This window comes from Gymnoscopelus braueri (genome assembly GCF_963280865.1).
Source record: "Gymnoscopelus braueri genome assembly, chromosome: 10".
Taxonomy (NCBI): Eukaryota; Metazoa; Chordata; class Actinopteri; order Myctophiformes; family Myctophidae; genus Gymnoscopelus; species Gymnoscopelus braueri.
This window is the reverse complement of record NC_137611.1, coordinates 53,067,680-53,092,563: the sequence shown is the minus strand read 5'-3', so window position 1 is coordinate 53,092,563 and position 24,884 is coordinate 53,067,680. Positions and strand designations below refer to the sequence as shown.

Sequence of the window (24,884 nt, the reverse complement as noted above, 5' to 3'; positions counted from 1 at the left end):
AATGCATACAATGCATAAAATGCATACAATGCTTAAAATGCATCAAATGCTTAAAATGCATCAAATGCTTAAAATGCATCAAATGCATAAAATGCTTAAAATGTATAAAATGCATAAAATCCATAAAATGCATAAAATGCTTAAAATGTAAAAAATAGATAAAATGCTTAAAATGTATAAAATGCAAAAAATGCATAAAATACTTAAAATGCTTACAATGCATACAATGGATAAAATGCTTACAATGCATAAAATACTTAAAAAGCATGCAATGCATACAATGCCTACAATGCATAAAATGCATACAATGCTTAAAATGCATAAAATGCTTAAAATGCATAAAATGCTTAAAATGCATGAAATAGATAAAATGCTTAAAATGCATAAAATGCTTAAAATAAATAAAATAGATCAAATGCATGCTTAAAATGCATAGAATGCTTAAAATCCATAAAATACTTAAAATGCATAAAATAGATAAAATGCTTAAAATGCTTAAAATGCATAAAATGCATACAATGCTTAAAATGCTTAAAATGCATCAAATGCATCAAATGCATCAAATGCTTAAAATGCATAAAATGCATAAAATGCATTAAATGCTTAAAATGCATACAATGCTTTAAATGCATAAAATGTATAAAATGCAAAAAATGTATAAAATGCAAAAAATGCATAAAATACTTAAAATGCATAAAATGATTAAAATGCATCAAATGCATGAAATGCATAAAATGCATAAAATGCTTAAAATGCATACAATGCTTTAAATGCATAAAGTTCATAAAATGTATAAAATGCATAAAATGCTTAAAATGCATAAAATGTATAAAATGCATAAAATGCTTACAATGCTTAAAATGCATAAAATGCAAAAAATGCATAAAAAAACTTAAAATGCATAATATGATTATGATGCATAAAATGCATACAATGCTTACAATGCATAAAAATGCATGAAATGCATAAAATGCATGAAATGCATAAAATGCATAAAATGCATACAATGCTTAAAATGCTTAAAATGCTTAAAATGCTTAAAATGCATAAAATGCATAAAATGCATACAATGCATAAAATGCATACAATGCTTTAAATGCATAAAGTGCATAAAATGTATAAAATGCATAAAATGCTTAAAATGCATAAAATGTATAAAATGCAAAAAATGTATAAAATGCTTAAAATGCAAAAAATGCATAAAAAACTTAAAATGCATAATATGATTACGATGCATGAAATAGATAAAATGCATAAAATGCTTATAATGCTTAAAATAAATAAAATGTATAAAATGCAAAAAATGCATAAAATGCTTAAAATGCATAAAATGTATAAAATGCATAAAATGTATAAAATGCATAAAATGCTTAAAATATATAATATGCAAAAAAATCATAAAATACTTAAAATACATAAAATGTATAAAATGCATAATATCCATAAAATGCATAAAATGTATAAAATGCATGAAATGTATAAAATGCATAAAATGCATAAAATGCATAAAATGTATAAAATGCATAAAATACTTAAAATGCATAAAATGATTACAATGCATAAAATGCATCAAATGCTTACAATGCATAAAATGCATGAAACGCATAAAATGCATACAATGCTTAAAATGCATCAAATGCATCAAATGCAAAAAATGCTTAAAATGCTTAAAATGCTTAAAATGCTTAAAATGCTTAAAATAGATCAAATGCATGCTTAAAATGCATAGAATGCTTAAAATCCATAAAATACTTAAAATGCATAAAATAGATAAAATGCTTAAAATGCTTAAAATGCATAAAATGCATACAATGCTTAAAATGCTTAAAATGCATCAAATGCTTAAAATGCATTAAATGCTTAAAATGCATACAATGCTTTAAATGCATAAAATGTATAAAATGCATAAAATGCTTAAAATGCATAAAATGTATAAAATGCAAAAAAATGTATAAAATGCAAAAAATGCATAAAATACTTAAAATGCATAAAATGATTAAAATGCATCAAATGCATAAAATGCTTAAAATGCATAAAATGCTTAAAATGCATACAATGCTTTAAATGCATAAAGTTCATAAAATGTATAAAATGCATAAAATGCTTAAAATGCATAAAATGTATAAAATGCATAAAATGCTTACAATGCTTAAAATGCATAAAATGCATAAAATGATTACAATGCATAAAATGCTTACAATGCATAAAATGCATGAAACGCATAAAATGCATACAATGCTTAAAATGCATCAAATGCATCAAATGCATCAAATGCAAAAAATGCTTAAAATGCATAAAATGCTTAAAATTTATACAATAGATCAAATGCATGCTTAAAATGCATAGAATGCTTAAAATCCATAAAATACTTAAAATGCATAAAATAGATAAAATGCTTAAAATGCATACAATGCATACAATGCTTAAAATGCATCAAATGCTTAAAATGCATAAAATGCATTAAATGCTTAAAATGCATACAATGCTTTAAATGCATAAAATGTATAAAATACAAAAAATGTATAAAATGCAAAAAATGCATAAAATACTTAAAATGCATAAAATGATTAAAATGCATCAAATGCATGAAATGCATAAAATGCATAAAATGCTTAAAATGCATACAATGCTTTAAATGCATAAAGTTCATAAAATGTATAAAATGCTTAAAATGTATAAAATGCAAAAAATGCATAAAAAAACTTAAAATGCATAATATGATTATGATGCATAAAATGCATACAATGCTTACAATGCATAAAAATGCATGAAATGCATAAAATGCATGAAATGCATACAATGCATACAATGCTTAAAATGCTTAAAATGCTTAAAATGCATAAAATGCATACAATGCATAAAATGCATACAATGCTTTAAATGCATAAAGTGCATAAAATGTATAAAATGCATAAAATGCTTAAAATGCATAAAATGTATAAAATGCAAAAAATGTATAAAATGCTTAAAATGCAAAAAATGCATAAAAAACTTAAAATGCATAATATGATTACGATGCATGAAATAGATAAAATGCATAAAATGCTTATAATGCTTAAAATAAATAAAATGTATAAAATGCAAAAAATGCATAAAATGCTTAAAATGCATAAAATGTATAAAATGCATAAAATGTATAAAATGTATAAAATGCATAAAATGCTTAAAATATATAATATGCAAAAAAATCATAAAATACTTAAAATACATAAAATGTATAAAATGCATGAAATGTATAAAATGCATAAAATGCATAAAATGTATAAAATGCATAAAATGTATAAAATGCATAAAATGCATAAAATGCTTAAAATGCATAAAATGCAAAAAATGCATAAAATACTTAAAATGCATAAAATGATTACAATGCATAAAATGCTTACAATGCATAAAATGCATGAAACGCATAAAATGCATACAATGCTTAAAATGCATCAAATGCATCAAATGCAAAAAATGCTTAAAATGCTTAAAATTTATAAAATAGATCAAATGCATGCTTAAAATGCATAGAATGCTTAAAATCCATAAAATACTTAAAATGCATAAAATAGATAAAATGCTTAAAATGCTTAAAATGCATAAAATGCATAAAATGCATACAATGCTTAAAATGCTTAAAATGCTTAAAATGCATCAAATGCATCAAATGTATAAAATGCATAAAATGCTTAAAATGCATAAAATGTATAAAATGCAAAAAATGCATAAAATACTTAAAATGCATAAAATGATTAAAATGCATCAAATGCATGAAATGCATAAAATGCTTAAAATGCATAAAATGCTTAAAATGCATACAATGCTTTAAATGCATAAAGTTCATAAAATGTATAAAATGCATAAAATGCTTAAAATGCATAAAATGTATAAAATGCATAAAATGCTTACAATGCTTAAAATGCATAAAAAACGTAAAATGCATAATATGATTACGATGCATAAAATGCATAAAATGCTTACAATGCATAAAATGCATGAAATGCATAAAATGCATGAAATGCATACAATGCTTAAAATGCATAAAATGCTTAAAATGCTTAAAATGCTTAAAATGCATCAAATGCTTAAAATGCTTAAAATGCATACAATGCTTTAAATGCATAAAGTGCATAAAATGCATAAAATGCTTAAAATGCATAAAATGCATAAAATGCTTAAAATGCATAAAATGTATAAAATGCAAAAAATGTATAAAATGCTTAAAATGCATAAAATGCAAAAAATGCATAAAAAACTTAAAATGCATAATATGATTACGATGCATAAAATGCATAAAATGCTTACAATGCATAAATGCATGAAATGCATAAAATGCATAAAATGCATACAATGCTTAAAATGCATAAAATGCTTAAAATGCATCAAATGCATAAAATGCATAAAATGCTTAAAATGTATAAAATGCTTAAAATGCATAAAATGCTTAAAATGAAAAAATAGATAAAATGCTTCAAATTAATAAAATGCAAAAAATAGATAAAATGCATAAAAAGCTTAAAATGTAAAATGCATAAAATACTTAAAATGCATAAAATGCTTACAATGCATACAATGCATAAAATGCTTACAATGCATAAAATGCATAAAATACTTAAAATACATGCAATGCATACAATGCATAAAATGCCTACAATGCATAAAAGGCATACAATGCTTAAAATGCATAAAATGCTTAAAATGCATGAAATAGATAAAATGCATAAAAGGCTTAAATAAAATGTATAAAATGCAAAAAATGCATAAAATGCTTAAAATGTATAAAATGCATAAAATGTATAAAATGCAAAAAATGCTTAAAATATATAATATGCAAAAAATGCATAACATTTATAAAATGCATAAAATTTATAAAATGCTTAAAATGCATAAAATGTATAAAATGCATAAAATGCAATGCATAAAATGCATAAAATGCTTAAAATGCATAAAATACATAAAATACTTAAAATGCATAAAATGATTACAATGCATAAAATGCTTACAATGCATAAAATGCATGAAACGCATCAAATGCATAAAATGCATCAAATGCAAAAAATGCTTAAAATGCTTAAAATGCTTAAAATGCATAAAATGAATAAAATGAATAAAATGAATAAAATGAATAAAATGAATAAAATGCTTAAAATGCTTAAAATGCATAAAATGCTTAAAATGCATAAAATAGATAAAATGCATGCTTAAAATGCATAAAATACTAAAATGCATAAAATAGATAAAATGCATAAAATGCTTAAAGTGCTTAAAATGCATAAAATAGATAAAATGCATGCTTAAAATGCATAAAATACAAAAATGCATAAAATAGATAAAATGCATAAAATGCTTAAAATGCATAAAATGCATACAATGCTTAAAATGCATAAAATGCTTAAAATGCATCAAATGCATCAAATGCATCAAATGCATCAAATGCTTAAAATGCATAAAATGCATACAATGCTTTAAATGCATAAAGTGCATAAAATGTATAGAATGCAAAAAATGTATAAAATGCTTAAAATGCATAAAATGCAAAAAAATCATAAAATACTTAAAATGCATAATATGATTACAATGCATAAAATGCATGAAATGCATAAAATGCATACAATGCTTAAAATGCATCAAATGCATAAAATGCTTAAAATGTATTAAATGCATAAAATGCTTAAAATGCATAAAATGCTTAAAATGCATAAAATAGATAAAATGCATGCTTAAAATGCATAAAATGCTTAAAATGCATAAAATACTTAAAATGCATAAAATAGATAAAATAGATAAAATGCATAAAATGCTTAAAATGCATACAATGCTTAAAATGCATACAATGCTTTAAATGCATAAAGTGCATAAAATGCATGCAAAAATGCTTAAAATGCTTAAAATGCTTAAAATGCATAAAATGCATAAAATGCATAAAATGCTTAAAAAGGGGCCCCCAGAAATATGTTTCCTTTCAAAACGATGCGTAGCTATGGCCGCAGTACTGATTGAGCTATTGGATAGACAGGACGCTAACTACTCTAGATCACTGGTTCACAAAACATTTACCAATAAAGATTTTTTTTGTGTGTCCTCGGAATGGAAACTAGTGAATATAGTCGATCTACAAGTCATACATTGAAAATAACTACTCTCAATAAGCGTTTCATTTAACAATTGCACGTTTATTCATTGATACAGTCATGTTGTGTGCAATGCAATTGAGATGAAGTCTGCATGAGGTGGGATTTGAACCGGCAACCCTGTGGTTTCAAGGTAGATGATTAAGCCATTGGACCAACAGACCTGAATTGGTGAAAAGGAGCTCACAGATTTGGCAGACTTTCACGCAAATTTCTCAGAAATCCTGGGTTAAAATGTTTTTCAAACTGGTTAAATTGGGGTTTGAACCAGGGACCTACAGACTTACGGTTAGGATAAGGTTGTAAAGGATAAGGATAATTCCTTTAACAGGTCCGTTCATGAAAGTCCTTGCGGCCTTGTTTCCAATGAGGGCCTGTGAGCAATTAGGGGTTAAGAGTTTTGCTCAGGGACACATTTCATTTCATCGACACATTTGCTGGCCTGGCCTGGAATCGTACCTGGGGCAACCAGGGCCTATGGCACTCTAGGCGGGCTCACTAACCACTCAGCTATGGCCGCAGTACGGACTGAGCTATTGGATAGACAGGACGCTAACTACTCTAGATCACTGGTTCACAAAACATTTACCAATAAAGTTTTTTTTTGTGTCCTCGGAATGGAAACTAGTGAAAATAGTCGATCTACAAGCTCACAATGCGTTGCTATCTAAAAAGGTGTGAGATTGTAGATCGGCTATTTTCACAAGAAAGTATGTCATACATAAAAAACAACTACTCTCAAAAGCATTTCATGTTATTGTTTAAAAATTGCACATGTCTGAATTAACAGGGTCATGTTATGTACAATGCAATTTAAATGCAAACTGTGATGAGTGGGGTTTGAACCGTGGACCTCCGGTATATGAGGCTAACACTGAACTGATCAAGCTATTCAATCCACAGCCTTAGTCAGTGGAAAAGGAGAATCCAACAAAACAAAACAAAAGAGGGAATGAAATACATCATACATCGAAAATAACTACTCTCAATAAGCGTTTCATTTAACAATTGCAAGTTTATTCATTGATACAGTCATATCGTGTGCAATGCAATTGAGATGAAGTCTGCATGAGGTGGGATTCGAACAGGCGACCCTGTGGTTTCAAGACAAATGATTAAGCGATCAAGCTATTGGACCAACAGACCTGAACTGGTGAAAAGGGACTTCACACACGACACACTTTCACGCAAATTGCTCAGAAATCCTGGGTTTAAATGTTTTTCAAACTGCTCAAAAATGCTTAAAATGCATACAATGCTTTAAATGCATAAAATGTATAAAATGCTTAAAATGCTTAAAATGCATAAAATGTATAAAATGCAAAAAATGTATAAAAATCTTAAAATGCTTAAAATGCAAAAAATGCATAAAATACTTAAAATGCATAAAATGATTAAAATGCATCAAATGCATAAAATGCTTAAAATGCATAAAAAGCATAAAATGCATAAAATGCATAAAAAGCTTAAAATGCAAAAAATGCATAAAATGCTTAAAATGCATACAATGCTTTAAATGCATAAAGTGCATAAAATGCATAAAATGTATAAAATGCAAAAAAATTATAAAATGCTTAAAATGCATTCAATAGATAAAATGCATAAAATGCATACATAAAAAACAACTACTCTCAAAAGCATTTCATGTTATTGTTTAAAAATTGCACATGTCTGAATTAACAGGGTCATGTTATGTACAATGCAATTTAAATGCAAACTGTGATGAGTGGGGTTTGAACCATGGACCTCCGGTATATGAGGCTAACACTGAACTGATCAAGCTATTCAATCCACAGCCTTAGTCAGTGGAAAAGGAGAATCCAACAAAACAAAACAAAAGAGGGAATGTTCTGGCCCTGCCAGTTAACGTGAAGTGTTTTGGAGCCCTCTGCTGGAGACTATATTCTTTTTACATTGACTTTCTAGTTCCTGGGTCACAGGAAGTTATTCTTTAGAAGCTCTGAATAAGACATGTGTGTTCCAGAGAAGCAGAAGTTTGCAATCCATGCCATCCTTTGTTTATAGCTCTTCAGAAGGCATTGCTTGTAAGTTTATATATTGTGGAGGGATGTATCTGTCATATGAGCACATTATTTCTGACCAAATTTATGTTCAAGATGTTTGATAGATGAGCAGCCAGTTAGCTAACATGTGTGCAGGCTCCTCCTGCCTTGTTGCCATGTAATGTAAGGATACAGACTTTTACCCTCAGAGTAATTCAATTGCATTTGTTATGTTTCTGCATTCATATTTCTGTGATAGAGTGTTCAGTCATTTGACTCCAATATTTTTGGTTGTTTACAATTTACTGTAGATGGTTGCCTTGAATGTATATAATTTCTATCTTGTTCTAATAATTACTTTGCCCAAGTGCTTGGGGTATTTCTATGCATATGTTATTCTGATTTTATGTTGACACTATGGCATTTATACTCATCAGTACTACTGTACACTCTGTATTTTTCAGTTTCACACTGCTCCATCAGTAAAGGATCTAAACAGCATGTCGTGGTCCTGAGAATTATTTATGGACGTGTTTAGCTTGCTGGATAACTGATGAGGAAATCAGTGAGGCCAGTACAGTGAAAAAGCAGCCCTGCAAGCAAGCGCTGTCCCCCGGATGCTGGATTCACACTGCATTGACATCACGGTGCCCAGGCCTACATGACAACTGCAGATATTCACGGCATACTACAGCTGCAAGTTACTACGTCCCAAATATGTCATCCAAGTCATCATCCAAGTCATCATCCAGGTCATCCACTGTGTCTCGGGCCAACTTGGCAGCAGCCAAAGCCCGGGCCAAAGCCGAAGCCGCACAAGCCAAATTGACATTTGCAAAGAAAGAGATTGAACTAAAGATAGAGCAAGCTCGTCTAGGAGCCACACTAGCTGCTCTAGAGATGGAGAAAGAAGCAGAGGCTGCTAAAGCTGAAGCAGCTGTTATGGAGGCCGCAGTAGCAGATCTGGTGGAGGAAGAACTTTTTCAGTTAGCACCAACACAAGACCCAAAACAACGCACCGCAGAGTATGTCAGTCAGCACCCTAACACAAGTAATGACGAACAGCTACATCAAGAGAGAGAGAGTGTGAAAGAGGAAGAGGAGGACCCTGTGCCACAAACCCTGTCTTTCCCAGCGTCAGGTGATGAGTTAAAAGAAAAATCTCCAGAACCAGAGTATCGTGTACTGTCCAGCTACTCAGCAGGTGCCACTCCTCGCGTAAGCAACTCAGCGAGTGTCACTCCCCACACAACCTACTCAGCGGGTGCCACTCCTCACACAACCTACTCAGCGGGTGCCACCCCTCACACAACCTACTCAGCGGGTGCCACCCCTCACACAACCTACTCAGCGGGCGCCACTCCTCACGTAAGCAACTCAGCGGGTGCCACCCCTCACACAACCTACTCAGCGGGTGCCACTCCTCACACAACCTACTCAGCGGGCGCCACTCCTCACGTAAGCAACTCAGCGGGTGCCACCCCTCACACAACCTACTCAGCTGGTGCCACCCCTCACACAACCTACTCAGCGGGCGCCACTCCTCACGTAAGCAACTCAGCGGGTGCCACCCCTCACACAACCTACTCAGCTGGTGCCACCCCTCACACAACCTACTCAGCTGGTGCCACCCCTCACACAACCTACTCAGCTGGTGCCACCCCTCACACAACCTACTCAGCTGGTGCCACCCCTCACACAACCTACTCAGCGGGCGCCACTCCTCACGTAAGCAACTCAGCAGGTTTCACCCCCCACCTAAAATATGAACACATTCCTACCCCAAAGACTAACCGTAATGTCAACATGCCCTCTACACCACGCTACTCCAGTGACAATGCTGCCTCATTCGACCTAGCCAAATATATGGCACGAAGCCAGCTGGTGGCATCAGGACTCACACAGTTTGATGATCAAGCAGAAAACTTTTTGGCCTGGAAATCATCGTTCCTCAATACCATTGAAGGCTTGGATCTAACAGCCGGAGAAGAATTTGATCTGTTAATCAAATGGCTGGGGAGAGAGTCAGCAGATCACGCACGCCGAATAAAGTCAGTGAATGTGAGAAATCTGCCTGCTGGACTGAACCTCATATGGCAGAGGTTAGATGACACGTATGGGTCACCGGAAGCTATAGAAAGTGCCCTTTTTACAAAGATTGAAAACTTTCCCAAAATAACAGCTAGAGACCACCAAAAGCTTCGTGAATTAGGGGACCTACTGACTGAGCTAGAGGCTGCAAAACAAGATGGCTACCTTCAGGGCCTCTCATATCTTGACACGTCGAGGGGCGTTAAGCCTATTGTAGATAAGCTGCCGTATGGACTCCAGGAAAAGTGGATGATGCGGGGGTCTAACTTTAAAAGAGACTATAGGGTCCCTTTTCCCCCTTTCTCCTTTTTTGCAGAGTTTGTGCGCACAGAAGCCCAGGCACGTAACGACCCCAGCTTCATTCTCACTTCACCCTCCACAACCCCAAATAGGAAAGACAGGTTTGAGGGTCACAGTAATGCCCATAGACCAGTCTCTGTTCATAAAACAGACATATCCTCCTCTTCCAGTCCTCCTTCTGTCAATCTTACAGAAGACCCAGACAGACAATGCCCAATACATCACAAACCCCATCCTCTAACGAAATGTAGGGGTTTCAGAGAAATGCCTCTGGAAAACAGGAAGGAGATCGTGAAAGAACATTATATCTGCTTTAAGTGTTGTGCATCCACCAAGCACGTAGCAAGGAACTGCAAGGTGAATATCAGATGCACAGAATGTGATAGCGACCGGCATCCAGCAGCTCTCCATCCAGGCCCAGCTCCGTGGCTCTCCAACCCATCTCCTCCTCCATCACAGCATGGCGGGGAGGAAGAAGACACTCCTCATCCAAACGTCACATCAAAATGTACTGAGGTATGTGGAAAGGGTTTCAGTGCGAAATCATGCTCCAAAATATGCCTTGTGAATGTGTACCCAGTCGGCAGCCGCAGCAAAAGTAGAAAGATGTACGCCATACTGGATGACCAAAGTAATAGATCACTGGCCCGGTCTGAGTTTTTTGAAACATTTGGCATAAAAGGTACCACAGCTCCATACACATTAAAGACATGTTCTGGAGTAGCTGAAACAACAGGCATGAGAGCAACTGGCTTCATTATAGAATCTGCAGATGGAGAGACAAGCTTTCCACTACCCACTTTAATAGAGTGCAACATGCTTCCAAACAATAGAGATGAGATACCTACTCCTGCAGCTGCTCACAACCACCACCATCTCAAAGCCATAGCTCACGAAATACCACCACTAGACCCTGGTGCTGAGATCTTGTTGCTATTGGGGAGAGACATATTGAGAGTGCACAAAGTCCGCAGGCAATCTAATGGCCCCCACAACGCCCCATTTGCCCAGAAGCTGGACCTGGGCTGGGTAATAATTGGTGACGTGTGCCTGGGCAGCGCACACAGGCCAGAAGTGACCAGTATGAAGACCTTCATCTTAGAGAATGGCAGGCCAAGCCACTTCAGTCCATGTGAGAACCACATGAAAGTCAAGGAGAAGTTTTTCTCAACAAAGCATCAACTCCTCAACCATACTCTAGGTAGCCACCCACCCAGCACATTCAGCGAAAGCCTGGGCCAGTCAGTCTTTTGTCGAACTAAAGATGACAATAAACTTGCACCTTCCATGGAGGACCTAACTTTCCTCAATACAATGAAAAACGAGTTTGTCAAGGATTCCACAAACAGCTGGGTCGCACCACTGCCGTTTCGCAGCCCACGGAGGCGCTTGCCTAACAACAGAGAGTACGCCATGAGCCGCTTCAGGTCACTACGCCGCAGTCTGGAAAAACGCCCAGAGATGAGGTCTCACTACACTGAATTCATGCAGAAGCTTCTAGACAACCATCATGCAGAGCAGGCACCTCCTCTACAGGAAGGCAAGGAGTGCTGGTATTTACCCTCATTTGGAGTGTACCATCCCCAAAAACCAGGGCAAATTCGTGTTGTATTTGACTCCAGTGCCCAGTTTGATGGAGTCTCCCTTAACGATGTGCTGCTCACTGGGCCAGATCTTAACAACAGCCTGTTAGGCGTCCTCATCAGGTTCAGGAAAGATCCCGTAGCCATCATAGCAGACATCCAACAAATGTTTCACTGCTTTCTAGTGCGTGAAGACTGCAGGGATTTTCTACGCTTCCTCTGGCATCGCGACAATGACCTGAGCAAGGAGGTTGTTGATTATAGAATGAGGGTGCATGTTTTTGGAAATAGCCCATCACCAGCTGTGGCCATTTATGGGCTCAGACGTGCTGCACATGACAAGGAGAGGGAGTACAGTGATGAGGTCCGATGGTTTGTAGAGAGAGACTTTTGGCCTGAAATCATTCCCTACAGAGGAGGAAGCAGTCAAAGTTCTCCGGCAGGCACAAGAGATGTTAGCAGGCTCAAACCTTAGGCTTCACAAAATAGCCTCCAATAGAGCCGAAGTGATGGATGCCTTTCCAATTGAGGACCGAGCCAAGGACATCCAAAACCTTGACCTCTCTGTGGATGAACTACCTGAACAGCGCAGCCTTGGGGTGCGATGGAACATTATGTTGGACTCATTCACGTTTCACGTTCCTGAAATCGAGAAGCCATACACACGCAGAGGCGTGCTGTCAACTGTGAATAGTGTCTTTGACCCTCTGGGTTTCCTGGCACCTGTAACTATCCAGGGGCGACTGCTCCTCAGAGAGCTTTCAACACAAGCCAATGAATGGGACCTTCCGCTTCCTGAGAGCATGCGTGATGAGTGGATAAAGTGGCGTGACTCACTCCAAGATCTACGAGAACTGCATGTCCCACGCACTTACTCAACCATGACCCCCTCAAAGGCCCTACATACAGAGTTGTGTGTATTCTCAGATGCTTCAGTTAAAGCTATCTCAGCTGTCGCCTACCTCAAGGTCACTAACCACGATGAGCACACTGAAGTAGGCTTCATACTCGGCAAGGCTAAATTGGCCCCGCAGGCCGAACTCACAATACCCAGACTAGAACTGTGCGCTGCTGTTTTAGCTGTTGAACTTGCAGAAGTCATCATTGAAGAGATAGATCTAAGACTTGACTCTATGAGGTTCTACACAGACAGTAAGGTCGTGTTGGGCTATATTCACAATCAGTCCAAACGCTTCTATGTCTTCGTGAATAATAGAGTACAGCGCATTAGGCAGTCCACCCAACCTGAACAATGGCATTACGTGCCTTCTGAACAGAACCCTGCTGACCACGGCTCACGTTCTCTCCCTGCTGCCAAACTCAGCAGCACCACATGGCTTACAGGACCCTCTTTCCTCCATAGTCTTCCCAAGCAGCTCCCAGTGGAGCATGCTGCTTTCGACCTTATTGACCCAGATGGTGATAAGGAGATCCGACCTGAGGTGAGAGCCCTTTCCACCAACATCTTTGAGAATTATTTAGGCTCAAAGCGGATGGAGCGCTTCTCCAATTGGAAAGTCCTCGTCAAAGCAGTGGCTCGTTTGCATCACGTTGCCCATTGCTTCACCCATTCAGACGATGTTGGTAACTGTGTTGGCTGGCACATCTGCAGTAAAAGCTTATCTAAGGATGACCTAGAAAAAGCTGAGATCATCATATTTAGAAACATGCAGCATGATGTATATTCAGAGGAGTTGAAATGCATCACTGCAGAACATGACCTCCCCTCACACAGTCCACTCCTGAAGCTCAACCCCACTATCGACAGCAGCGGCCTGCTCCGAGTAGGTGGGCGAATCAATCAGTCAGGATTTGAGGTAAACGAAACAAACCCTCTCATTATCCCAGGAGGTCATCATGTTGCAACTCTCCTTATAAGGCATCACCATGAAAAAGTGCAACATCAGGGAAGGCACTTTACAGAGGGAGCTATAAGGGCAGATGGCTTTTGGATAGTTGGAGGCAAACGGTGCATCAGTAGCACAATACAAAAGTGTGTTACGTGCCGGAAGCTCAGAGGCAGGGTGGAGGAGCAGCAGATGGCAGACCTGCCAGCAGAGAGACTGCAAGTCGATCCTCCTTTCTCCTATGTCGGCCTAGATGTGTTTGGCCCATGGGAAGTGACCACAAGGCGCACAAGAGGGGGACAGGCAAACAGCAAAAGGTGGGCGGTGCTCTTAACCTGCATGTGTACCAGGGCAGTCCACATCGAGGTCATTGAAGAGATGAGCTCCTCAAGTCTCATAAATGCACTCAGGAGGTTCTTTGCAATTAGAGGCCCTGCTAAACAACTGCGTTCTGATCGTGGCACCAACTTCATTGGCGCATGCAGGGAGCTCAAGCTGGACGCCTCTGAACAAACTAAAACGCAACAGTACTTACAAGACCAGCGATGCACCTGGATTTTCAACCCCCCACATTCCTCGCACATGGGTGGTGCATGGGAACGCATGATTGGGGTCGCACGGCGTATACTTGATTCAATGCTTCTCCAATCTGGGAATGCACGTCTTACTCACGAAGTTTTAACCACCTTCATGGCCGAGATCACAGCCATCATTAATGCACGACCCCTGATTCCAGTTTCATCAGACCCTGAATGTCCCCACATCCTGACACCATCTATGCTCCTAACACAGAAAACAGCCACATTTGTGTCAGCTCAGGACGAGTTCAGCAAAGGAGAGCTCCTCAAAAGCCAGTGGAAACGTGTTCAAAGTCTGGCCAATGAGTTCTGGAGTAGGTGGCGGAAAGAATTCCTCAGCACACTGCAAACCCGTCAGAAATGGCATCACAGAAGGCCTGACATGAAAGAGGGCGATGTTGTTCTTCTCAAGGAAAAGCAAGCCAGAAGGAACGAGTGGCCATTGGGAATTGTGGTGAAGGCCGTTCCCAGCAAAGATGGAATGATAAGGAAAGCAGAGGTGAAAATTGCCCAGGAGGGGGCGACAAAGGTCTACTTAAGGCCCATTTCAGAACTGATTTACCTCCTATCATCAGATCAAGCTGTTTAGTTGTATTCAGTAGTGGCATCGTAAAGACGCCATGGCGGGGAGTGTTCTGGCCCTGCCAGTTAACGTGAAGTGTTTTGGAGCCCTCTGCTGGAGACTATATTCTTTTTACATTGACTTTCTAGTTCCTGGGTCACAGGAAGTTATTCTTTAGAAGCTCTGAATAAGACATGTGTGTTCCAGAGAAGCAGAAGTTTGCAATCCATGCCATCCTTTGTTTATAGCTCTTCAGAAGGCATTGCTTGTAAGTTTATATATTGTGGAGGGATGTATCTGTCATATGAGCACATTATTTCTGACCAAATTTATGTTCAAGATGTTTGATAGATGAGCAGCCAGTTAGCTAACATGTGTGCAGGCTCCTCCTGCCTTGTTGCCATGTAATGTAAGGATACAGACTTTTACCCTCAGAGTAATTCAATTGCATTTGTTATGTTTCTGCATTCATATTTCTGTGATAGAGTGTTCAGTCATTTGACTCCAATATTTTTGGTTGTTTACAATTTACTGTAGATGGTTGCCTTGAATGTATATAATTTCTATCTTGTTCTAATAATTACTTTGCCCAAGTGCTTGGGGTATTTCTATGCATATGTTATTCTGATTTTATGTTGACACTATGGCATTTATACTCATCAGTACTACTGTACACTCTGTATTTTTCAGTTTCACACTGCTCCATCAGTAAAGGATCTAAACAGCATGTCGTGGTCCTGAGAATTATTTATGGACGTGTTTAGCTTGCTGGATAACTGATGAGGAAATCAGTGAGGCCAGTACAGGGAATGAAATACATCATACATCGAAAATAACTACTCTCAATAAGCGTTTCATTTAACAATTGCAAGTTTATTCATTGATACAGTCATATCGTGTGCAATGCAATTGAGATGAAGTCTGCATGAGAGATCTACAAGCATACAGCTTGTCACGCAGCAACTGTTTTATGCATGAAGATCAGATATTTTGCGCAGGATTGAGCACATTTGTGAGCAGGCCTGGTGTTTCAGGCATCAACTCGCGAGTTGAAAAACAGTAGAAACTAGCTAAATAACGTTTTTTTGGCTCTGATCTGATCAGCAGAAAGGATTATTCATTCATTTTCCTCCGTGTGTTTGATGACCCCCCCCCATTTTGAGCTATACCAACCTTTCAGCTAAACAGGCCGCTCGTTTCTATGGAAGTATTCCACAACGTGTAGCTAGGCATAGCCTCGTTAGCTCGTTGTGGCGAGTGTCTTGCCTGAACAGCTACACGACGTCGTGACGTCTTTGTTGAACTGCAACATGGTGTCTGCACTTTCTTCATTTACAGCCCGTGCATCGACATAAACGTTCAGATTTCAAATGTAAAGTGCTTAACGCATGGCCACGGATGTTACAATTATGTACGGGCCCACATAAGTACACGTATCTTCCGTATTGTTCAATAAAAAGCATTTTAATCCGATCGGTGGCCATTTTATCCATTTGCTTTCAACTACGCGACCGCATCGGTTGGGAGGCGTATTGCACTCTTGATACATTATAACTATGAAAAAATGGCTGCCGATCGGATTGAAATGCTTTTTATTGAACAATGCTGAAGATACGGGTACTTATACCCACCCGAAGTGAATTGTAACATGTGTGGCCATGGGGTAAGCACTTTATATTTGACATCTGAACGTTTATGTAGATGTACAGGCTGTAAATGAACAAAGTGCAAACGCCATGTTGCAGTTCAACAAAGACGTCACGACGTCGTGTAGCTGCTTATTTGCCGTGGTGGGAAGTAACTAAGTACATTTACTCAAGTACTGTACTTAAGCTCACAACGCGTCGCATCGCGACGTACATTGGCTATTTGAAAATTGCCGATCTACAAGCATGCATTGTGAGCTTGTAGATCTGCTATTTTCAAATAAATTAACGTTAACGAAATCAACACTGCATGGAAGTAAAAATGAGATCCCCACATACACAAATCACAAATCATGATGACATATAGGAGACAGATAGAAATACACACTAGCCTACTGCCTACACTTTCATAGACCTGCCTGCTTATTTATCTCTCAAAATTTGGCAACCCATTTTCAACTCTCAGTTTTTTAGAAGACAATGGAACCCCCCACTGTTTGGGGGAGAAAGTGTGAACTAGTCTGGAGAACAGAGGGAGACAGTGGCCAATAGGATAGCCTGATTTGGGGGATCAAAATGATCTTTTTTCAGGCTTGGTAGAGGAGAATGAAACCTCAGTCATGCGAGTGTTAAGCGATCAAGCTATTGGACCAACAGACCTGAACTGGTGAAAAGGACTTCACACACGACACACTTTCACGCAAATTGCTCAGAAATCCTGGGTTTAAATGTTTTTCAAACTGCTCAAAATTGCAGACAATCTAAGGGCGGAGCTTACTGGTCAAAGTGATAGATATGTTCCTCATGAGTCAAGGCACATAAATGCTTAAAATGCATAAAATGCTTAAAATGCATAAAATGCATAAAATGCTTAAAATGCATAAAATGCTTAAAATGCATAAAATAGATCAAATGCATGCTTAAAATGCATAAAATGCTTAAAATGCATAAAGTACTTAAAATGCATAAAATAGATAAAATAGATAAAATGCATAAAATGCATACAATGCTTAAAATGCATAAAATGCTTAAAATGCTTAAAATGCATAAAATGCTTAAAATGCATAAAATGCTTAAAATGCTTAAAATGCATACAATGCTTTAAATGCATAAAATGTATAAAATGCTTAAAATGCATAAAATGTATAAAATGCAAAAAATGTATAAAAATCATAAAATGCTTAAAATGCAAAAAATGCATAAAATACTTAAAATGCATAAAATGATTCAAATGCATCAAATGCATAAAATGCATAAAATGCATAAAAAGCATAAAATGCATAAAATGCATAAAAAGCTTAAAATGCAAAAAATGCATAAAATGCTTAAAATGCATACAATGCTTTAAATGCATAAAGTGCATAAAATGCATAAAATGTATAAAATGCAAAAAAAAAATTAAATGCATAAAATGCTTAAAATGCATTCAATAGATAAAATGCTTAAAATGCATAAAATGGTTAAAATGCATAAAATGCTTAAAATGCATAAAATGCTTAAAATGCATGAAATAGATAAAATGCATAAAAGGCTTAAAATGCATAAAATGTATAAAATGCAAAAAATGCATAAAATGCTTAAAATGCATAAAATGTATAAAATGTATAAAATGCATAAAATGTATAAAATGCATAAAATGCAAAAAATTCATTAAATACTTAAAATGCATAAAATGATTACAATGCATAAAATGTATAAAAATGCTTACAATTTATAAAATGCATGAAACGCATAAAATGCATAAATGCATACAATGCTTAAAATGCATAAAATGCTTAAAATGCATCAAATGCATCAAATGCAAAAAATGCTTAAAATACATAAAATGCTTAAAATGCATAAAATGCTTAAAATGCATAAAATGCATACAATGCTTAAAATGCATACAATGCTTTAAATGCATAAAGTGCATAAAATGCATAAAATGTATAAAATGCAAAAAAAAAAAAAAATGCATAAAATGCTTAAAATGCATTCAATAGATAAAATGCATAAAATGCTTAAAATGCATAAAATGCATAAAATGCATAAAATGGTTAAAATGCTTAAAATGCTTAAAATGCATAAAATGCATAAAATGCTTAAAAAGGGGCCCCCAGAAATATGTTTCCTTTCAAAACGATGCGTAGCTATGGCCGCAGTACTGATTGAGCTATTGGATTGACAGGACGCTAACTACTCTAGATCACTGGTTCACAAAACATTTACCAATAAAGATTTTTTTTGTGTGTCCTCGGAATGGAAACTAGTGAATATAGTCGATCTACAAGTCATACATTGAAAATAACTACTCTCAATAAGCGTTTCATTTAACAATTGCACGTTTATTCATTGATACAGTCATGTTGTGTGCAATGCAATTGAGATGAAGTCTGCATGAGGTGGGATTTGAACCGGCAACCCTGTGGTTTCAAGGTAGATGATTAAGCCATTGGACCAACAGACCTGAATTGGTGAAAAGGAGCTCACAGATTTGGCAGACTTTCACGCAAATTGCTCAGAAATCCTGGGTTAAAATGTTTTTCAAACTGGTTAAATTGGGGTTTGAACCAGGGACCTACAGACTTACGGTTAGACAGTGTAAAGGATAAGGATAATTCCTTTAACAGGTCCGTTCATGAAAGTCCTTGCGGCCTTGTTTCCAATGAGGGCCTGTGAGCAATTAGGGGTTAAGAGTCTTGCTCAGGGACACATTTCATTAACCTCACTCCGTCAAATGGAAGAAGCTTGCGACACACATTTTGTTTCACAGCGTACTTGCATCTGAGACTCCGGGCGCAGAATCGATGACAGACGGAGTTTCATTTTTTCAAGCTACTAGGCAGGTGATTGGATGATCCCGCCCCTAGCAGCCGCTGATTGGTTCGTATGCGCAGTGGTTCGGGCAGCTTTACTCTGTGAGCAATCCCAGACCCTCCTTCCTGAAACCAAATGCAAATGAGATTTCCGGAGGGAGGGGGGTTTACCAGGCTAACATTTCATTTCATCGACACATTTGCTGGCCTGGCCTGGAATCGTACCTGGGGCAACCAGGGCCTATGGCACTCTAGGCGGGCTCACTAACCACTCAGCTATGGCCGCAGTACGGACTGAGCTATTGGATAGACAGGACGCTAACTACTCTAGATCACTGGTTCACAAAACATTTACCAATACATTTTTTTTTTGTGTCCTCGGAATGGAAACTAGTGAAAATAGTCGATCTACAAGCTCACAATGCGTTGCTATCTAAAAAGGTGTGAGATTGTAGATCGGCTATTTTCACAAGAAAGTATGTCATACATAAAAAACAACTACTCTCAAAAGCATTTCATGTTATTGTTTAAAAATTGCACATGTCTGAATTAACAGGGTCATGTTATGTACAATGCAATTTAAATGCAAACTGTGATGAGTGGGGTTTGAACCGTGGACCTCCGGTATATGAGGCTAACACTGAACTGATCAAGCTATTCAATCCACAGCCTTAGTCAGTGGAAAAGGAGAATCCAACAAAACAAAACAAAAGAGGGAATGAAATACATCATAAATAACTACTCTCAATAAGCGTTTCATTTAACAATTGCAAGTTTATTCATTGATACAGTCATATTGTGTGCAATGCAATTGAGATGAAGTCTGCATGAGGTGGGATTCGAACAGGCGACCCTGTGGTTTCAAGACAAATGATTAAGCGATCAAGCTATTGGACCAACAGACCTGAACTGGTGAAAAGGGACTTCACACACGACACACTTTCACGCAAATTGCTCAGAAATCCTGGGTTTAAATGTTTTTCAAACTGCTCAAAATTGCAGACAATCTAAGGGCGGAGCTTACTGGTCAAAGTGATAGATATGTTCCTCATGAGTCAAGGCACATATGTAAGCAAGTTTCACGGCTGTCGGCCAAACGAGGCATGACTTTTGCCTGTTTAGAGTTTGCATTTAAAAAAAATTGCTATAGCACCCCCCTTTGACCAATTGGAGTAAGATTGGTTTCAGTGATACTTGGAATGACCCTCTACAATATTGCAAAGTTTCAAACAAATGTGAGTCTGCATGTATGTGTTAGGGGCAGACGAATAATTTTCATAAAACTGCAATATTCATTGGCTCATAAAAGCTTAACGTTTTCACTTATGGAAAATCCGCTTGCTCACGTCTGTCGGTATAGGTCCAAAGTTCATGTGTAAAAAGTTTTGTGCAGATTGCTCAAAAATCCCAGGAGGAGTTTGATTTTAAATGCTTTTCATATAATTCGAAATGGTGGGAGATCTAAAGGTCAGAGGTCAAAAGTAAGAGTGTGAAAGTTGTTAGGCATGAGGAGACGCATGTGTGTATCGAAGTGTCATGGATGTGGGTCAAACAGGGCATGAGTTGTACCTGTTCAAAGTCAATTGAGTAAAATAGCGCCACCCTTTGGCCGATAGTTGTGAGTTTCGTTTCTTCGCCGTTTGGCATAGCCCTCTACCATATTGCCGAGTTTCGTAAAAAGTGACCACGCGGTTAGGCCAGAACTGCCAAAAACGGCGGAAGAATAGTGAAAGGCAAGAGCCTGATAGGCCTCGAAACCTTAATAATGCCAATACCAAAACGGGTCCATGCTGGAAGCCTGGCCCCATAATAAGGCACCTTTATCTTTGGAACATTTTGATCAATCATTAACAATCATGAGTTAGAAAATAAGGCACCTTTATGTTTGGAATATTTCGAGCAGTTTAATAGTTTAACTCTGTATATCGAATGCCATAACAAAATAAGGGGGAAAAAAAAGATTAAAGGCAGGTTTAATGAAAACAAACACATTCTCCAGGCTAAATTCAGGCTCAGTAGGAATCTCTCCCTCACCCACCCTGTATCACAGGGTTTATTTTGTCCTGTAAATGATCAATCAACTGTCTTTAGAAAAGGATCTAAAAAATGCACATGTGGTCATTGATTATAATGGCATGTACCACTGCCTCACCAGGTGGTCCTGATGTGTGAACAATTCACAGGAATTAATTGACTACAAATATGATGACAACAAATACATTGTTTTTTTAAAATATATTATTTTGGCTTTTTCTGCCTTTATTTGATAGTGTACAGTAGACTGACAGGAAATGAGGAGAGAGAGATGGGGAGTGACACACAGCAAAGGTCGTCGGGATGCATTAGCAGCCTAGGTGCCCGGATCGCTATGCTAGCCGTCCGGGCCCAACAAACACATTTTAAAGAGACAGATGTGTATACAGGACATATTTAGGGAAAGTCAAGAAAGGGGAGCCCTCTATGAGTTGCATAACAATAATGAATTTGAAGATATGAGACCTTTATCTTTGGAAAGTTTTCAGTGTAATTTATTTGCTCTTTTTATGTCTTCAATATGGAACAAACCACCTGATACTGTTTGCTATAAAACATGATCTTATTCCCTGAAATCACATGACCTACAGTGTGTTGGTTTTAATGTAGCCCCTCCCTCTGAACAGGTGATGCCAGAGTTCTTGTATAAAACCTGTGGAAATACCTCCATCACCATAACACCACTCTCCTCCTGACTGAGACCCTATCTCTGGAACCATCACCATAACACCACTCTCCTCCTGACTGAGACCCTATCTCTGGAACTCAGGTAGCTATGCAGAACATTTTAAAATGCACCATCAGAGTGATTATTAGTAGATGTGTACAGTGTGTGTGTGTGTGTGTGTGTGTGTGTGTGTGTGTGTGTGTGTGTGTGTGTGTGTGTGTGTGTGTGTGTGTGTGCGCGCGTGTGTGTGTGTGCGTGTGTGTGTGTCATTTCTTAGTACAGTATATTCTCATCTAGCTTCACTGACCTGATTTAATTGAACAAAAATCGTTAACCCACGTTTTTTCTTAACTGTACCTTGTACTTGTTGCATAACAATCACAGATAAGGCACCTTTATCTTTGGAACATTTTGATCAATCATTAACAATCATGAGTTAGAAAATAAGGCACCTTTATGTTTGGAATATTTCGAGCAGTTTAATAGTTTAACTCTGTATATCGAATGCCATAACAAAATAAGGGGGAAAAAAAGATTAAAGGCAGGTTTAATGAAAACAAACACATTCTCCAGGCTAAATTCAGGCTCAGTAGGAATCTCTCCCTCACCCACCCTGTATCACAGGGTTTATTTTGTCCTGTAAATGATCAATCAACTGTCTTTAGAAAAGGATCTAAAAAATGCACATGTGGTCATTGATTATAATGGCATGTACCACTGCCTCACCAGGTGGTCCTGATGTGTGAACAATTCACAGGAATTAATTGACTACAAATATGATGACAACAAATACATTGTTTTTTAAAAATATATTATTTTGGCTTTTTCTGCCTTTATTTGATAGTGTACAGTAGACTGACAGGAAATGAGGAGAGAGAGATGGGGAGTGACACACAGCAAAGGTCGTCGGGATGCATTAGCAGCCTAGGTGCCCGGATCGCTATGCTAGCCGTCCGGGCCCAACAAACACATTTTAAAGAGACAGACGTGTATACAGGACATATTTAGGGAAAGTCAAGAAAGGGGAGCCCTCTATGAGTTGCATAACAATAATGAATTTGAAGATATGAGACCTTTATCTTTGGAAAGTTTTCAGTGTAATTTATTTGCTATTTTTATGTCTTCAATATGGAATAAACCACCTGATACTGTTTGCTATAAAACATGATCTTATTCCCTGAAATCACATGACCTACAGTGTGTTGGTTTTAATGTAGCCCCTCCCTCTGAACAGGTGATGCCAGAGTTGTTGTATAAAACCTGTGGAAAAGGTTGTAGTCATGATTCACCAGGAGCCTGGATGGCTTGGTTCCAGGTTTAAAATAATTTATATAAATATTTTAGGTAATCTCTATGGGAAAAAATTATGGGTGATCGATCTGTGGCACAAGAAAATGGCTGCCACTGCTAATATGAGCTAATATTTTCAAAATACATACCTATACTTGTTGCATAACAATTATACATTTGAGGATATGGGACCTTTATCATTGGAACATTTTCTGCGTCATTTGTTTGCTCTTTCTCGTCATTTGTGTGCGCGTGCGTGTGTGTGTGTGCAGGGCTCATAAAAGCCAAACATTTTTAAATAGTTGATATAGCCGATGTACAAGCTCACAGCGTGGCTATTTTAACTATTTTTAAATGTTTTTCAAAATAGTAAAAAATGCCTAAAATGTATAGACATATGGGGTAAGGCGACACGCAAGATGGGGCCCTCACTGTTTTAAATATTTTACATTATTTTTCTCATATCAAGGTGGTCATCATCTTCATCTTTACTTCAACTGGAGATTGTTGGGAAACACAGACCAGAGGATCTTGTAGAGGTGGAGACATGGCGTCTCAATTATCTACGCCTAAAAAAGGTTATATCTATTGCTTCATTCGCCCAGATGGAAAACTTAAAGTCGGCAGGACCAGTAGGCCTATACTAGCTAGACTTAATGAGCACAGGAAAAATTGCGTTATAGCTCAAGACTATGTTATTAGCGCCTTTGAATGCGACGATACAGTAGCAGCAGAGTCATTGATCTTACGTGTTTCTGGCATTTCTTCTGAAAGAATTAGAGACCAGCGCTTAACAGAAAAGTTGAGCGACGAGTGGCTCGATATACCTGATATTGAATGTGCTATCCAAGTTGCTCTTTTAGAGGTCAACCAACAAACAGCCCTGCTGAAAAAAACAGCTTAGACCAGCCTAAGCTGGACCAGCTGGTTTTAGCTGGTCTTGGTGGTTGACCACCTTAAGGTGTGTTTTGGACGTGTCCAAAACACACCTTAAGCTGGTCTTGGTGGTTGACCAGCTTAAGAATCAGAATCAGAATCAGAATCAGAATCAGAATCAGAATCAGTTTTATTGTCACATCACAGGTTTACAAGGTAAAAAAGTGGGTGAAATTCTTTTTTGTACATCATTCCCATCGCAACGTTAGTTTCCATAGAAAGAAGAGGGGGGGGGGAGAAGAAGGTGGGGGGTAAGTGGGAAGGAGATCAAAACAAGAGAGCAACAGAAAGGTGGTAGGTTTTGCTGGTTTAAACTGGTAGCTGGTTTAAGCTGGTAGCTGGTATTTTTGATGGTTTAAGCTGGTAGCTGGTTTAAGCTGGTAGCTGGTATTTATGATGGTTTAGCTGGTTTAAGCTGGTAGCTGGTTTAAGCTGGTTT

At 37.3% G+C, this 24,884-nt stretch overlaps 1 long non-coding RNA gene across 2 annotated transcripts in view; it reads left to right on the top strand.

Moving 5' to 3' along the window:
- LOC308093064 overlaps positions 1-24,060 on the top strand; it is a 26,206-nt gene extending 2,146 nt beyond the window's left edge. The window contains exons 2-3 of one of the 2 annotated variants that reach the window (XR_013933842.1): positions 22,179-22,321; positions 23,979-24,060. This is a non-coding gene — a long non-coding RNA (uncharacterized lncRNA). Of the gene's footprint in view, positions 1-22,178; positions 22,322-23,453; positions 23,489-23,978 lie in introns of those variants that run through there. The other variant, XR_013933843.1, reaches the window with a different exon arrangement.
- The last annotated feature ends 824 nt before the right edge of the window (positions 24,061-24,884 follow it).